This window comes from Acinonyx jubatus, chromosome C1 (genome assembly GCF_027475565.1).
Source record: "Acinonyx jubatus isolate Ajub_Pintada_27869175 chromosome C1, VMU_Ajub_asm_v1.0, whole genome shotgun sequence".
In the NCBI taxonomy this organism is placed as follows: Eukaryota; Metazoa; Chordata; class Mammalia; order Carnivora; family Felidae; genus Acinonyx; species Acinonyx jubatus.
Genome location: NC_069381.1, coordinates 76100977 through 76119402, shown reverse-complemented (window position 1 = coordinate 76119402; position 18426 = coordinate 76100977). Strand labels below are relative to the sequence as shown.

General features: G+C 46.6%; 1 long non-coding RNA gene across 1 annotated transcript in view; it reads left to right on the top strand.

Moving 5' to 3' along the window:
• LOC113599259 (uncharacterized) overlaps positions 1–18123 on the top strand; it is a 43000-nt gene extending 24877 nt beyond the window's left edge. Inside the window, exon 3 of the long non-coding RNA XR_003420018.2 lies at positions 14435–18123. This is a non-coding gene — a long non-coding RNA (uncharacterized LOC113599259). The remainder of the gene's footprint in view (positions 1–14434) is intronic.
• The last annotated feature ends 303 nt before the right edge of the window (positions 18124–18426 follow it).

The window sequence follows — 18426 nt, the reverse complement described above, 5'->3', positions numbered from 1 at the left end:
TGCGCATGTTCCAGGGAGTTACAGAATTAGCCTATCAGAATTAGCCACTTAGTTTTTCTGTGACCTCTGCTCTCCTATCATACAAAACTGCCAGGGAAGATTTCTCATTTCCCAAGTTCTAGGTAAGCAGTGGCTCCTGATGTTTTCAGCTTTTATTTACAATCCATGTTTTAAACTAGCCTCCCTTGGTTAGAGAAAGCTTACTTAACATATCTAGAATAGAGTCATCAAAGAAAAAAAGGCAACAGACCAAAACACCCATCACAACTTTATTTCATAGACATGTGCTTCAGGTGTGCGTGCCTGTATACAGGTGAACTTGCCAAGAAACAGATCCCCTAAGGAGCTAGGGGAGGGGGCTTTACACCAAAAAAGACAAAGTATTGCTTGCCAACCTATTGGCCCCAGTCTTTGTTTTCAGATCTGGAAGGCACAGCATACATCAGTTCAGCTCTTATTCACACTTCGTGTTGAGTATACTGTGACTTCTTGTTTGTGAATTGCTAATATGAACTGAGAAGTCTGTTTCCTCCAAAACTGCCAGCAACACACAAATTGTGGGTATTACTTGCAAAATTCATTCTCAGTATACAAAAGAGAAACACCCTAGAGCTGCACAGAGATGAAAGCTGAAAGCTTGCCGGCCAAAACAGAAAATATTCATCGTATGACCAAATCAAGGGCTCTCTTTCATCCACCCAACAAGTCCAAAAGTTTTCTTGAGAAACAAGATCAGTAGTTCCATCTGCCGGGAAGTCTTGCTTTGTGCCCATCACTACCTTTGGGGATTGCCCAGGGGCTGATCTGGACTTCAGTGTTGCAGACTCAGTACTTTAACAACCAAGAACAGATCCTTTTTCTTGGGGGTAGAGATTCATTAGCCAAGTAGAGAGACTGAAGAATAAAGGCAATTTGCTGGGTCACTAGTCAGCAATGAGAAATAACCTCCATCAGGACCCCAGTGCTCAAAAGTCTCCATGACTAATATGTTCTTTTCCTGAAGGTAGACTCAGAGTCATGAGCAGAATTGCCAGGCCGGGGGGGGGGGGGGGGGGGGGGGGCGGTGTGAGTAGAGGAAGGGTAATGGGATCAGAAAAAGAAGGGATAAATGACTTGAATATGAAACCAAATGAATATAGACTGATGCTTCCATCTGGCAAATGGATCTAGAACTAATTGGGGCTTGAAGACTAGAATTCAACTGGTCTCAGCTCTCTGTGTTCATCTTCACATCACAGATGCCTTTGTAAATGAGACCCAGTGACTCAGTTTATTGAGTTAGACCCCCTTTGACCTGGACGAATCTTTCCCAAATAGCACTTTGCCATGCACAATAAAGTAATTGGGAGAGTAGCCTCACAAGAGCCTTGTTGAGGCCGTAAATATAAGGCTGTTTCCTCTTTACCAAAGAATAGTGTTTCAGGAAAAAAACCCATCTCGTCTTGTATTTGAACAGATATAATATGTATAATAAAGTTAAGAATCAGTAATTGAGTAATTCCAGAACCATGACCTCAATGGAGTAAGAATCCTTTCCATGACTTCCTATTGCCTCTGAAAATACTGGTTTTTGGAAGAAATGGGTATAATATTGGCTGTCTGGAGGAAATGAGGGAGAGAGTGTTCTAAAAATAGTTGAATTAGGTAAACAAGGGGGAAATAGAAAGGCACCAAAGACAAACATACCTACTTCATCACTTTGGGATCCAGTCTCAATCCCCTGCACTGGCATTCAAGGTCCTTTGCTTATGCCATCAGCACATGCCTTTGATTCTCTCCTTTTTCCAGTCTTCCAGCGCTGACGAGCTGCTCTTCTAATGGATATAGTCTTCCCTTGTGTATGTTACACTTTCCCTGTGTTGCTGGTGGGGTTTTACATTGCTAGTAGGGGCTCTCCTTCATGTGACTTTGCTTCTCTCTGATGTTGATCTTATTGTTTGGTACTCGAAGGGCAGCCTTATTTCCTGGTTCTTGGGGGTGTGGGGTGAGGTTGCAGGGAGTACATACTGAAGCTCCAACTATACAAATAAAGGCTCTATCATCCTAATATATTTCTAACTACTGACATGAACAAGGTTTGGATTTGGGCAGGCACCAGAATGCACATGTATGAAAATGCATGTACCATCATCTCTACTTTGAGATCCTCTAATGGGAAAATCCTTTTGAATGAAGATGTGATGGCCTAAAGTGACAAAGGAGGACACTTGCATTTTCTCTAAGCTTAATAGAATTTATGATTGTAACTTTGTGTAGGATGCGTTTGGACAACAGATGTTCAGTGAAGAATATTTGCAGATAATGATCAGAAAACTATCAAGTGCTATATAGATCTAACCATATATTTCCAGTCAGGAAGAGAATGATGCTTTTAAAGCCTAAGACAGACCTGTAATTCAGGATATGCCACATATTCTGGGCTTATTTATGGGTCGCCGAAATAATAGGGTGGATTTGTCTTTCTTACCAGTTCCCTTTACAGAATTCTTGCTGCATATGTCATTACATTGCTTGTATTATTAGATCCATTTCTTGACAAGCAAAGAAGCTGTCCCCCCATGTGCTCCTTCTTCTAACACATACGGCTGTCCCGTGACTCAGAGTAGGAGAGGGGAAATTTAGAACACTTGCCTCAAAGGGTCTCTGGCTTAATGATTGACTAGCGACATATAAGAAAAAAAAAAGCCTGCTGGATGAGATAGAAAAATCCTAGAAAGAATGGAAAATGACTTTTTAGTTTTAAGATTGTCTGCAATGGAAATGGCTCCCCTCTTGTGTGTGGCAGAGGCTGTCGGTGCTCATTCAGATCCCAGGTGTGTATGCCAGGCATTTGGGGCCTGGCTCCTAAAATGCCCAGCAAGATCTTCCCTGGTCCCTCACCTTGCCATCTCTGTGCCTGGAACAAAGGACTCCGCTATGTCAGAGCCACACGTGATGTTAGGAGCTGGAACCCTGACCTCATGACTTCAAGTCACACAACCAGCAACATGCACGTTGAACTTTGTGTGAATGAAGAATAGCTTTTATTGTTTGTTGTGTTAAACCCCTGAGATTGTGTAGCTGTCAGTTATCACACTCACCTAGCCCAACCTGACTATCAGAAGCAGGCAAACCCAGTGAGTAATATGTTACCAAGGTACTCCATGGATTTCATCATCAGGCACATGTATCCTCCTTGTTCTGATGTATGAATGCAGATGCACCTACAACCCAGGTCACTTTTTCCCTGGGAATCCAGCCAGCTCCCCTACTTTGCAGCACATTTGTAAGTGATTTTCTTATGAAATAAATATTCCAGATGGAAAGCCCCATCAGACCTAATATTGCACTCAAACTTAACCTGGGGCCATTCAAAATAGGCTCTGCTTTAAGGCTGGGTCTGAGTCTGAGCCGATGTCCTTGAGGAGTAGCCAGATCAAAGTTTGAACCCAAGTGTAAGCCAGTGCCTGGCACGTATTGGAATCTCCACAAACATTGGTTGAACAGCGAGATCGTGAGGTACAATCAAGAAACAATGTCAAGGGTTAGAGGCTGGTAGAAAGTACAGTGGATGCCTGGGTGGCTCAGTCAGTTAAGCGTCTGACTTTGGCTCAGGTCATGATCTCACATTTTATGAGTTTAGCCCCGCATTGGGCTCGGGCTGTCAGTGCAGAGCCCACTCTGGATCCTCTGTCTCTCTGTCTTTCTGTCTGTCTGTCTCTCTCTCTCTGCCCCTCCCTCCTGCCTCTTTCTCTCTCTCTCTCTCTCTCAAAAAAAAAAAATTAAAAAGTACAGTGGAGGGGCACCTGGGTGTCTCAGTTGGTTAAGCGTCTGACTTTGGCTCAGGTCATGATCTCACAGTTCGTGAGTTCAAGCCCCACATCAGGCTCTGTGCTGACAGCTTGGAGCCTGGAGCCTGCTTCTGATTCTGTGTCCCTCTCTCGCTCTGCCCCTCCCCTGCTCATGCTCTGTGTGTGTCTCTCTCTCAAGAATAAATAAACATTAAAAAAAAATTTTTTTTAAAGTACAGTGGAGCAGGAGGCAGCAGTCTGAGAATGGAGTGCTACCTTGGCAGGAAGGCTTGCATGGTATACTGAGCTGCCTAGAGGTGCATGTTTTCTTTAAGCCCAAATTGAGGTTCACAGCAAACTTAGAAAGTACAGATAGTTCTGATATGCCTCCTGCCCCCCACATGCTAGTCTCCCCCACTATCAACATCTCCCAGCAGAGTGGTACATTTGTTATAACTGATGAGCCTACATTATACGCCATCATCACTCAAAATCCACAGCTTATATTATAGTTCACCCTTGGTGTTGTACATTCTATAGGTTTTTGGCAAGTGTATAATAGTTTCGCTGCCCTGAAGATCAGAGGTACATTTTTACAGTGGACACAGGTAAGCGGCTTTGTCCACGGCTTTCTCTTCTGAGGCATTTTCCCAGCACACAGCCAAAAGACCCCCACGAATTCTTCAGAGATCCATGTGGGAAAAGAAAGCCCACCTAGGATCCTGGCAGATGTGCATAGAGAATGTGGCTCCATTCCCAGCATTCTCTGGAGTTTAGCTTGAGACAATAATAAGAATCCTATAGGATCAATGATCTCACTCGTTTGGACTACAGTAAATCTCTCCTATATTACTGCTCAGCCTCTGAGAATATTATATTGGGTCTCATTTTATTAAAGAATGTCGTGCATACCCAGAAGTCGCTATTTAATTTTTAGCTGCAAGATACAATTTTGAAAAACCATTATCTAGAAAGTGCAATAATCAAACAATACAATCATGAATGTTAAACCTCCTTGGAATATTATTTTAAATGCTTGCCTGCTGGAAGCAAGAGTTGACAAGGAAGTGTGTGACTTGGTTGGCTTTCTAATTTGTCAAAGCATCTACACTTTCCAACAAGATATACTTGTTAAGATATGGTTTTTTTTCCCCTCTGGATGATTGTTTTGAAACTATCAAAAATGCAAAATCCTTAAATAAGGAAGATAGATTTGCATTTTCTATTCATTCCTGCCTTAGATGTAGGATTAAATCACTTTAAGAGACACAACTGAATCTTTTCTCAGAGGAGCCAGACGGTCCACATACATCACCACTTGCCTCTGAGTTTTCTGGCTGCTCTGTGAGATCAGACTCGTAAATTTTGTGACATATGGAAAATATCAGAAAACCACAGCATGCATTTTAAAAGGGTCCAGAAAGCAGGACTCATGCTATCGTGATACATCCCTGGTAATTCACCATTTTTCCCATCACCCATCCCTGACTCTCTGTGGAGAGGACCCAGTGGGTATTTGGCCAGGGACTGGGAAACTCAGGGGTAATCCAGTTGTTTGGGGGGGTTGTTCTCCCCTCCCCACCACATACTCCCCCCCCCACCTCTCTCTCAGCACATGTTTCTTTGTACCATAACCCATATGTCTGTCTTTACTATTGGTGTTTAACTGACAGAGGCCAAGGCCTAGACCTTATTTTCCTTATATGTCCTGAACTTAGAGGTACTCAAACCAATGAATGTGTCCACCTGCTTGGGGAGCCTGGGGATGGAGCAGAGATTGACCGTAACTCCTACCTTCTTTTATGCGCACTAGCTTCACGGCCTTAGGCAAGGTACTTCACCTTTCTACACCTCAGTTTCCTTGTCTATAAGATGGAAATGATGATGATGTCCACCTCCTCGGAGGCTGTGACTGTTGGAGGATTTATACATGTATTATACTTAAAATGGTATCTTGCAATCAATAAATCTTAGCAAACAAAATGAGCTCTCAAAAAATGTGAGCTGTCCTTATCAGTCATGATAAATGTCATTCCAAATGGCCAGACCCCCCTTGACCTTCCCACATTAGCCCAGGGTTCTCTTCCAAGTGTGCAAGTGAAGGCGATTGGATTCATTTGGAGAAGTAACTCGCTGGGGCCGTCAGGGATGCTGCTGAACAGAGATGGGGGTGTTTTCCCTGAAGTGGCCTACCTTGGCTGTTTGAATGACCCAATAGTAGGAATTCATCAACATCTGCTCGAAAAAAGAAGACCCTAAACACAACCTTCACACTTTTCCCAGACCCCGTCCCTAAGGGGTCCTTGGATGACACTGGAAAGGGTGGCAGAGTCCAGACCTGACCTTGGCCGGCACTTCAGGCTCTAATGTGCCTGAAAGTCCACAGGCCCAAGAAGGACTCTGAAGGGAAGTGGGGGATGATGATCCATGAAAGCAATAAGTTCCACCCTGCAGGGAGCATGGGAAAAAGTCCTGGCCACCGGCTGAGGTTGGTTGGTACCTCAGAGGCAGAAACTATGAAACCTCAAACATGTGTAGGCAAAAGGAAAAGACGATGTTTGGAGGAGAGGGAGAGGCAGTGGGTGGGGAGTGGATAGAGCTGGAAGGCTGTCCTAGACACAGAGGCGGTTCTTCATCCTCAGACCTCCCTGGTCCTCTAAGCAGGGGGCTGTGAACTGAGGAAGCAACATATCTGGGTGTTATCTGGGGGCTTTAGGGAATGGAGAATAAGAACAAGCCTCCCCAGAGCCATTTTCACTGGAGACTCTCCCACAATGGAGAGGCCCTCATCCATAAGAGGTTTTGTGATGTCAGCCCTGGGTCCACAGACGGGTGATTCAGGAGCAGGTCCCAACTCTCTGTCTACCTGTTTGGGGTCTTTGGGTGGTCACTTCGCCAAGCTGAGACTCGCCCCTCCTGTGAAATGGAGTTAATATGCCTCCTTCACAGAGCCATTGTCCATCTCTAATGAAATAAGGCTTGGGGCACCTGGGTGGCTCAGTCAGGTGAGCCACCGACTTTGGCTCAGGTCATGATCTCATGGTTTGTGAGTTCGAGCCCCGCATCAAGCTCAATGCCGTCAGTGCAGAGCCAGCCTCTGATCCTCTGTCTCCCTCTCTCTCTCTCTCTCTCTCTGCCCTTCCCCCACTCATGCTTGTGACGTGTTCTAAGAGCTATAACATGATAGATTAATAACAGGCATTTCACTTATAATAATCAGTATTTATGATGGTTTAAAGAATCCTGGGTGGTAGAACTGAGCCAGGTTTGGTCTTTAGAACCAGCAGCCATGGCAGCAATGAAGGGAGAGTCCCCCTGGCTCTGATGCCCTTTTCCAACCTGGCCTCGCTCCCTCCTCTATCCTCCACAGCCTGGCTAAGGCTGGCAATATAGGGTGGCAGTTGAAGGTATGGGGGACCAGACTGCCTGCATTTGAACCCTGTCTCTGTTACTGAGTAGCTCCATGTCCTTAGGCAACATATTTAACATTTCTATATCTCAGTTTTCTTGTCTATAAATGGGGACAATAGTGGCATCTACCTCATAGGATGGTTTCTTGTAAACACCAAATGGTTTATTACATGTATTATACTTAAAATGAGAGCTAACGAAATGATTGTGCAAAGAATGTGAGCTGTCCTTATCAGTCATGGTAATGTCATTCCTAGTAGTCCAACTCCATTGACCTCCCTCATTCGAAGAACACTGGGACCTCTCCACTCTGGCAGGCCACTGGGAAGCTGGGAAGAAAAACGTTAGGAATTTCTGCAAACGTGAAAATATCTTTCTAAGGAGAGAGAAGAGGGGCTGTTTGCGGATCATGCGTAGCTTATATGATTCACTCAGAACCAAAACTGGAGCTGTTGCCTAATGATCCAAGCTGACCCACCACAGAGGGAAGCTATGATCCTCTACCATCTTGGATCAGTGGGACCAGTTCTCCTCTGTTCCTCCCATGCGCCTCTGGTGAAGAATCATACACTTTAAGACTGGAAGGGAGGTGCCTGAGTGGCTCAGTCAGAGGGCTCTTAATATCAGCTCAGATCATGATCTTTCTGTTGGGAGATCAAGCCCCACATTGGACTTAGCCATAGTCATGGAGGCAGATGAGGCTGGAGTCAGTGGAGGCAGATGAGGCTGGAGACCAGAGGGTATGAGGCTTCATGTGCCTTGTTAAGGATTTGAGCTTGGAGGATGGGAGCCACAGCAGTTTTGGGCAGAGGAACTATGCAATCAAATGTGTAATCTGGAGAAGCCATTCAGGGACTGGCGGGGTGGAAAGTGAGTGGGGTGGGCAGGCCTGGAGGAGGTTGTCCAGTTAGCCACCTGGAGGCTTGGTCCTATACCTTTTCCTGGTTCCCTGGTGAGCAGTAGGACTTTCCAGAGACCCAGGGCACCAGAGTCACACTGACATTCTACATGTTGCCAGCAAACATCCACCAGCATGGCTCCCCCAGTCCCTGCCACCATGTTAACTGTTCTCAATCATCCAGGTATTTCCCTCACCCAACACAGCCCATGTACTTCAGGTGGAAACTTGACTGCTCTCCTGGGACATGAAGCTTAGGCTAAAGTGAATGATGCAACTCTATCCCCTGGTCACAGTGTTTGCTTTAAGAATGAGCAAGTGATTCAACTCAGGCCACTGAGACCCAAAGCAGTAATTTTGGGGGCTCCAGAAGGTGAATTGTGCAGATCTGAGGACTGCAACTGCTATGACTGTTTTCTAACATAAGGGAAGGAAGCCCCAGGATGAAGCTAGCCAGGAATAGCAGAAAATATCAGCGAAACAGACCCAAGACCTTGATGAGGGGGTGAAGCCAGATCAAACCAGACCTGAAGCACATGTCTCTCTCCTCAGAACAAACCTCTGGACTTTTCAATTACATGAGCCAATACATTCCCTTTGTTTTACATACTTTTTCCCCTTACTTTCAAAGCCCAGGGGCAATAATCTAGGGCACTGTGGCCAAAAGCGAGCAGCTTAAACATGTAAAAAAAAATCACTAGGAATTTTTCCTGACATCATTTTAGAAAACTTAAAGATTGCTTCAAATTAAAACCAGTTTGCAAAGCTCTCTGCTGCATGGGAGTTTCCTCTTAAATCCACTTTTCTGGGTACCCCCTAAAGCGGTGGTGCACTGCCACCTGCTGGTCACAAAACAGAACGTGCCCCAGGAAGCCTGAGAAGCTTTAATGCAGGAAAAGGTCTTAAAGATCAGGGTGGGAAATAGGGAAATGCTTTCTCTGCTAGTGTATATTTCTGAGCTGTCTGAGTTTTGATTCGTATGTGTTATTTTTATAGTCAGAAAAAAATCTAGATATTTAAATTGGGAAATACAGTATTTCATTATCTTGCGATGTTTATCATATCTAGCTGCTTCATCGACCCCTGCTGTTTGCTTTAAAAGCAGCAGTTACAACAACCACACATCAAAAACCCTTCTCATTCTCTTTCTCTGCCCACCTGGAAGCACACACACACACACACACACACACACACACATGCACTCGCTTTGCCTTTATTACTTCTGCCTGAATCACCAGCCATTTCTTCACTCCTGCTTCCAACCAGCCCATTGCTAGCCTGCTAGATCTTCTAGGCAAAAGGCAGACCCCAGTCTAATATCTCTCTATTCAGGAAATGCTTATCATGCTCTCCAAGTATTCTTCTTAGAGTGTCCCTCTAGGCTTGACGCCAGGAGCAGCCACTAACCCTGGGAAGCACCGGATTTGACAGCAGCTCGCTCTAAATATTCTCTTTGCAAATCCTCCTGGTCTTTTCCTAGTGGTTAAAGAATTTAAGACTTGTTTTGCCCTGTTCGTGATACTACTTTGAGGTTTCTGCACAGTGAATCCTTTGGAATTTAACATCATGGGATGTAGTATTCATGCCTCAGCCAAAACTGAGATAATAAGAATCCCATCATAAATGCTGTTACAATACAAATTCCTCCTGGCCTCCATTTGAGGCGGACCTGACCAGCACCAGGAGACTAGCAGTAGCCTCAGGCTACCAGCAGGTGGCACCCCAATCAGCCTTAATTGGGGGGCTCCGCCTAGGACTACACCAGGTGCCAGTAGCCTCCACCATCATCCTTCTGGGCAAACCCTCCCTCCTCTACAGCCCCGCTTCAGCCTGCCAATCTATTCACCTAATTGTTACTCGAGCTTTGGCTTCTCTTCTCCAGTGCTCTGAAACTCCCACAGAGGCCTAGTTCCTTGCTGGCTCCCTCCCCTCCAGGATCTTTGCCTGTGTTGACCCAACCCCAACCCCTCCAGGGCTGGCTGAGGCTGATTTGGCTGAGCACTTTCCTCATGGACTTCCACAGTCATATTCTGCTTTGCATCAGAACATTATATGACCATGCCCTCTTGTATGAAGCTTGAATTTTCACGTTCCTAAGGACATGGCACCCTGGACTATAGCCTCATAGGAGTTTGCCCTATGGCCAAGCTAGTTTTCCCTGGCCCCTCTCCAGCTGGTCCAGGAGCCTCTTCCTCTTTGAACCAGTGGTGAGGCTGTCCCCCTCCTCCCCACATATCACCAATACATGTGTATTTACAGCCCCAGGCCTGCAATGTCCCATATGATCTGGCCTCACTCCAGTCACATCTCTTCCTTCCTCAGCCTTCCCCACAGACTGCACTGACATTCCTTCTTTCCTTAAAAAGATATGTTCAAAGCTGCAGAAACCAAGCTCACACCTGCCTCAGGACCTTTGCACTACTGTTCCCTCTGCCTTCTGCACTCCCACTCATGCCCACCTCTATCTTCCCATTCAGGTGTCACCTCAAATAATGTGTCCTCAGAGAAGCCTTCCCTGACCATTCTATCTACATTGTCAACTGCCATCACACCCTATGCTCCTCCCTTTCTTCTGAAATTGTCTCATGTACTTTTTGTTTACGTGTGTATTGTCATCTAGTCAGATAACAAACCCTACCTAGAATGTAAGCTCCATGAGGATGAGTACCTTGTCTGTCCTGTTCACTGCTGTATCCCCAACATCTAAAACAGAGCATGGCATTAGTGGGGACTCCATGTTTCTTAAGGAAGGAATGAAGTGTGTCCCAGAGCCACCCTCCTGTAGTGTCACATCCCCGGAACCTACAGTTGAGTTCATCTACATAACACAGTGCCACAACATCTGCATCCATTGATGGTTCTTGGTGGCCACCCCCTGCTTGGTAGAACCTTGAGTGGCCCTTCGAAGCCAACTTTCCCACAGTTTCAAGTTTTTGCCTTTAGCCCACAGGGGGCCAGGTGGTTTCTGACACTTTCCTCTGGTCCAGTTCCAGGTGGAGTGTCGGCTGCTGAGGTTGCTGGGGTCCACAAGCCCCATGAAGCTTCCCAGGCCTTGCCACGGCTGCCAGCCCCCTCACATGTCCCTCCACAGTGTGCGATGTCATCTTTTGCTGTGTCACAGCTCTGGGTATTAAGGGCTCAATGACACAGACAAGCCCCTCTTCTCTGCCCTCGTGTTAGCCTTCTCTGTGTGACCAGAATGTCCTTCCATTTTGTCCGTCTCTCATCCTTTTGGAATCAGTATTAATGATTGCCATAATCGTCTGAATGTGCCCCCGCCCTTGAATTCCTATGCTGAAATCCTAACCACCAAGGTGATGGTGTTAGGAGGTGGGGCCTTGGGGAGATGATTAGGTCATGAGGGTGGAACCCTCTTGAATGGGATTAACACTCTTATAAAATATTAGTGCTCTGTAGGATATAAGTTCTATCCCGCCGACCACGCCCCCTCCAGCCCCATCCACCATGTGAGGATACATGTCTGTGGCCTGGAAGAAGGCCCTCACTGACCATTCTGGCCCCCTGATCTCACACTCCCAGCCTTGAAAAATGTGAGCAGTAACGTTCTGCTGTTTATAAGCTCACCGGTCTGTGGTATTTTGCGACAGTAGCACGAACGGACAAAAGAACAACCTGTGTGAAACTGGCCCTGCATCAGGGGCCAGAGACACTGGCACACTTCCCTGCCTGGGGCTGCAGCACCTTACCTTGATTCGGACCTCCTCTCTCCCAGCCTCCTCACTGCTCCTGCCTCCCAAGCCCCACGTTGACCTCTACTGGCCGGTTACACCAGGGCTTGTGGCATCTCTATGCTAGGGGATCTGGGGTAAAGCGTACCTGGGCTCAAAACGTGATTTCTCCACTCGCTGTCACTGTGGGACCTAGGGCAAGAGACTGAGCCTCTCTGAGCTTCTGTTGCCCCTTCTGTAAAATGAGGTCGATAGAAGCATCTGCCCCATAGGGCAGCGGTGAGGCTCAAAGGAGATAGACGGTGCCCGTGAAGCACTCACTAAAGAGCCTGGCACGGAGCTAGCATTCCATAAATAGCAGCTATTATTAACTGTGTGAACCTAGACTGCTCCCAATGTCACTGTCATTTCTCGGCAGAAGCTACATTTAAAGACAAGAACTAATTTTCCTTAATTTGTATTCCCAGCACTTCGGATGGTATTTGATACACAGTGGGTGCTCAAGTGTTTGGTGAAGTTATTTGAGAACATTAAATTCTTCTCATGTAGATTTTATCTTTGTTAAGGATAAAAATTACACACACACACACACACACACACACACATATAAGCATGATTTTTTTTTGTGGTAACATATACATAAAATTTATCATTTTAACCGTTTTAAACTGTACAATCAGTAGCATTAAATACCTTCACATCGTTGTGCAACCATGTGTTTTTTGTTTTTTTTTTCAATCCCTCACAGCCTGCACTTGAACAGTAACAGAAGCTGAGTCTACATAGACTCACTCAGTACATGTGAATAAAGAAACCTTCCACCAGCAGGCTGGCTTTGTTCAAACAGTGACTGTGCCTGCCCCACCCCCACCCCCCAGCACAATTCCTTGACACAATAGGTGCTCAATAAATGTCAAATGAACCACCAGCCAAAGTTGCGCTCTGGCAAGGAAACTGGACAGGGCTTTAAGACATGTTTAGGGCTCACAAAGTTGTTTTTGTTTTGTTCTATGTTTTTTAAGTTTATTTATTTTGAGAGACAGAGAATTCAAGCAGCGGAGGTGCAGAGAGAGAAGGGGGGACAGAGAATCCCAAGCAGGGATTCTCCTTGCTGACAGAGAGGAGCCCAGTGTGGGGCTCGATCCCACAAACTGTAAGATCATGACCTGAGCCGAAATCAAGAGTCAGAGGCTTAACCGACTGAGCCACTCAGGTGCCCCAAGTTTTTTTTGTGTTAGTTTTTAGCAAGGTGTTTCAAATAGGTTGGAACCTCATGCACAAAAGTCCGTAATGTGGGGCAAAAACTAGACAGCTATGGCAAGTGTGGACCTGTGCTCTTGCTTGGCAGGGCCCAGCTTTTGCTGAGTAGCGGCTGCCCCTGTGGGCAGGGTGTGTGCTTCCTGGGTCATGCTGTCCCTTAGATTCCTCTCCTGGTCCCTTAGCCATTTGAGTTTCAGAGCCCTGCATTAGAGTCAGAGGAGCTGGGCTGGAGACCCACCCTCTTCAACTTACTAATGGGTCAGCCAGCCCTTTGAGTCTCCATACCCTCATCTGGAGAATGGAAAAGACGCAGTGTCTTCACCAGGCTTCAGTGAAGGGCACTATGAGATGATGTATGTGACAGTATGTAAGGAAACGTCAAGGCTATACACAAATAAACTTTAAAAAGGAAAAAAGAAAACGTCAAGGCTATCACACAAATATTAGCCCCGTATCACGGGCCCCTTGCACCCATCGTTTTGGGTTTTTTTTAATGTTTATTTATTTTTGAGAGAGAGAAAGAGAGCGCGCGTGCGCATGAGCGGGGGAGGGGCAGGAGGGGGGAGAGAGGATCGGAAGCCAGTGCGTGGATAGCAGCGAGGCTGACGTGGGGCTCGAACTCACCAACCACGAGATCATGATCCCAGCCAAAGTCAGAAGTTCAACTGACTGAGCCCCCCAGGCGCCCCCACTGGCACCCCCACTCCTTTCGTGCTTGCACTGAGGATGTATGGAGGCATACTCACCTGGGAAGACACGGGCATCTGTAAAAGCTAGGGCACTACCTGGTCAGCACGCGGCAGCCGGCAGGTACCCCCAGATATCAGTCCGCCATCGGAGGGCTTGCACAAAGTCCCCGCCTGGGTGTGACACAGCTGAGAGCGAGTCACACAGGCATCTTCCGTCTGAGCGCCCTTCACGCACCACACAGTGGCCCCACAGGCATCTGACCACATTACACATCAGAGCAGAAATTCACTGTGCATTTGCCACATCTGAAAACCGGCTGCTAGGACGGGGGGTTGGCATCAGAGCACCGCTGATTTCCCTTCTCCCTTCCCTTCCCTTCAGAGCTGGGGCGTGGTTTCTGTGGTGACCTTTCCACCCCACAAGCCAGAGGAAATGAGGGCTCTTCCCCTTTAAGCCCCTTTTACAAACTCTCTCACAATTCACCTCAAAACTCAGGTCAACTGTGTTTCATTAGAAGCACCTTGATAGTGAAAAAGAACTCAAGGCAGGCAATAAATAGAAAGGTAAGTCAGGTGATACGGTTTTGAAATAAAACAAGTTTATGTGGTAACCGGTTCCAGATTGCCTTACAGTCTTGCTTGGCAGGTAGAGATTTATTCCTGATAGCGAACCAGATGTCACACTTGCTCTTCTAAGACATTTGCTTTTATCTGCAGCAGTTCCTGATGGAAGAGACACAAAAGACTAGAGCCTTAAGTACAGAGTAGCGTGTTTGCATCCTGACACCAGAAAGGATCTGATCATCTGAGAGCTTCCAGTCTAGGTCTTAACAGCTTTCAAAAATCAAACACGTTCAAACAAAACAATACAAAACAAAAGCCCTGAGAGGCAGTTGCACATTTTGCAATCACTTGTGTAAAGAGATAGCATGTCTGTGGTACAAGAACTACCTACAATAAGGGATATGTGGTTTGGCTCTTCTAGAGGAAAACAAGCCTTCCAGAAATTGGCGACCGGTTTTGCAGAAAACATGAAGTCATTTCACAACATGTCATGGTAACGAAGAACCAGAAACTTCTGTGAGACTCATTTTAGCCGGGAGCGGCAGCCTTCTCCGCACCAGGGCTCTCGGCCGCATCCTGTCCTGGCCTTTGCTGCACCTCCCTTCCCGCCTCCTCTCCATGGCACAGTTTTTGGATGAGCGAATGTAAGTAAGTGCTCAGGCTCTTTGGCAAGTCAAACCAACCGACTACCACCCGGTTTAAGTGAAACGTCACAGCCTTCAGAACCTCAGCAACACTAATCCACGGACCTTCCCTCCAGACCCCTGCCATCAACAGGAATCAGCTCCCGACTCCTGGCCTTGGGGACTCCTAGCTCAAAATCTAGACAGAGACGGTTCCCGCTTGGCTCACATGCCCGCACGCTCCAGGCAGCTCCGTCCAGGTAGGAGGGTCTCATGTGAGTGTTCAGAGGCTGGGGAATGTGCAGTGGGAGTGGGTCATGAGCTGGCCTGATACTCAGGGAGGAATCCCTCACTTTACAAGACTTGGCTTTTTTTTTTTTTAAGTTTAGTTTGGAGTGAGTGAGAGAGAGAGACAGCTCCCATGTGCATGTGGGGGGAAGGGGCAGAGAGACAGAGGAGAGAGAGAATCCCAAGCAGGCTCCATGCTGTCAGTGCAGAGCCCGAGAACCATGAGATCATGACGTAAGCTGAAATGAAAAGTTGGATTCCTAACCGACTGAGCCACCCAGGTGCCCCTACATGACTTGACTTTTATGAGTGGCTGTGGTAGGGGTGGGGGGAGTTCTGTGGACTGAGTCCCAGGGAGAGTCATTAGATAAGGGGGATGGGAGATGGTATGGTGAATGGAGGGGCTGTGGTTGGGAGGAAATTGTTTTGGTTTTCTGTTGCTGCCATAACAAATCACAACAATGGTTTAGAACAACACAAATGTGCTGTCGTACGGTTCTGGAGGTAAGAATTCTAACAACTGGTCTCACTGCACTGAGATCAAGGTATTGGCAGGGCCAAATTCCTTTCTGGAGCCTCTAGAGGAGACTACTTCTTTGCCTTTTCTGGATTTTTTTTTAATATGAAATTTATTGTTAAATTAGTTTCCATACAACACCCAGTGCTCATCCCAACAGGTGCCCTCCTCAATGCCCATCACCCTGCCTTTTCTGGCTTCTGAGGCCACAAGCATTTCTTCCCTTGTAGCATCTTCCACCATCCTTAAAAGCCAGCAATGCTGCCTCTCTCTGACCTCTTTTCTGTTACCACAACTCTTTCTCACTGAGGACAGAAGGGAAAGTGTCTTCATGTTTAAGGACTATGTGATTAGATTGAATCCACCTGGATGATTCAGGATGCCCTCCCTCTTCTCAAAGTCCTTAACTTTAATCATATTCGCAAAGTCTCTTGTTATGGGTTGAATTGTGTCCAAATTCGTATTTTGAAGTTGTAAACCCAAGAATGTGAACTTACTTGAAGACAGGGTCACAGCAAATGTAATCAGCTAATATTAGATCATTCGGGTGGGCCTTAATTCAACAGGACGGGTGTGTGTATCAGAAGGGGGTGGGGGCACCTGGGTCGCTCAGTCGGTTGAGCCTCTGACTTCAGTTTAGGTCGTGATCTCGAAGTTCATGAGTTCAAGCCCTGCATCGGGCTCTCTGCTATCAGCACAGAGCCCACTTCAGATCCTCTGTTTTCCTCTCTCTCTAAACAAACAAACGTTTAGAAACCAGTGGGGGTGGAATTTGGACACAGACACCCACAGAAGGAGAAACACGGGGAGGAGACAGCCACCTATACAAGCCAAGGAGAAAGGCCTGGAATAGATCTCTCCCTCACAGCTTTTAAAAGAAACCAACCTGCTGATGTCTTGATTTTGATCTTCTAGCCTTCAGAACTGCGAAAGAATACATTTCTGTTCAAGCCACCCAGTTCCTAGTACTTGGTTATGGTGACCTTACCAAACAAACGTATCTCTTTTGCCATGTAAGGTATCATATTCACTGGTTCTGGGGATTAGGACATGGACATCTTCCGGAGGGCCATTATTCCACTTACCACACGTTTGAACAGTGGATCGTAGCCAAATGGTATTAACTTCACTTTGTCTTGGGACTAAGCTCAGTAGTTCCTGTACCATGAATGAAATAATGGATTAGACCACAGGCTTGTTGCTCACAAACGCTCTGCACGCATGAGAGCAGACTCAAAACAATAGGTCTTTGCATGGGAACATTGTCCAACTTCAGGCACTCTGGTTTTTGTAAACCACAATGCAAGGTGCTGGCATTTACTGCCACTTTTGAAGGGCAGACATTGTGTTAGCAGAATCCAGTGAACTGGACATTGGTACCTTTTTTTCTTAGAACAAATAAAAACATGTGGGAATGACATCAGCAAAATGGTGGAATAAGAGTCTTCTTCTGTGTTCTCCCCGCAAAACAGCAAGTTTGACAATCACCCACAGAGGGGAATGCATTTGAGGCAGTCCAGGAGTCCAGCAGAGAAGTTCCAGCAAACCACTGGAGCAAAAAACAACCAGATTGGATGCAGTGAAGAGGGTGACAGAAACAGTTTTTTTTTTACCTATGTCACCCCTCCCCCAAGGCACAGATATAGATCAATGCCAAGGTAGACCTTCTAGATGTGTGGCTTCTTTCAAGGGCGAAACTGAGAGTGTGTGAATGAGTACCTGGCTTCCCAGCCATGTGTAATGCTACCAAAAAGGCCCACTTCTCTCTCACCCCATCCAGAGTACAGAGGCATGCTGCACAAATCAGGGGCAGAGAGTGGCTGGGAGAACAGACAGGGCTCTCAGAGGGCATCAGAAAGACACGGATCTTACCAACCACTTTGTGGAATTCATCAGGAAGCAGGCCCACAAGCTGCGGGGGATGTTTCATTTGAGGATTCCCCCCAGATGGCCCCGGGGGTTCCTGAACACTCCGTTTACCTCCCTCACACACACCACACCCTGTGGCTGGCTGGTTGTGTGTGTTCCATGAGGGGGGAGTATGAGCCTTTGTAGACAGCTGGTGAGCGCGGGCAGAAAGCTGGCCCTGACTCTGCAAGCCTGGGAGAACAGAGGGGCGCCTGCAGGGCTCAGGCAGTTAAGACTCTAGATTTCAGCTCAGGTCATGATCTCACGGTTTGTGAGTTTGTGCCACGCGTCAGGCTGAGCTGACAGTGCAGCGCCTGCTTTGGATTCTCTCTCTCTCTCTCTCTGCCCCTTCCCCCACTCAAAAAAAAAAAAGAAAGAAAGAAACTTAAAAAAAAAAAAACAGATTGGGAGAAAACACACTAACGAGCATTTAGCACCATTCTAGGGAAAGCAAGAGAAGCATACACACGATCTTAAGAAATCCCCCTAAGAGGGAACAAGAAATGAGGAGCATGTATATCCATGGAAAAGGTCTGAGAAGCCTCAGAATCCTTAGCAGAACTGGCAGCATGTATTTCTTTCCCAAAGCATTCAATAAAGACTACAGAAGGTAATTGTTTCTTCAGATGTGAAGACAGCAATGCAAGGCTCCAAGGAATATGAAAAATCAAGGAAATGAAGAAAATCATCCCATTTACGATGCTATCAAAACAACAAAATACGAATGGGTGCCTGCATGGCTCAGTTGGTTAAGCATCTGACTCTTGATTTTGGCTCAGGTCATGATCTCATAGTTCATGAGTTTGCGC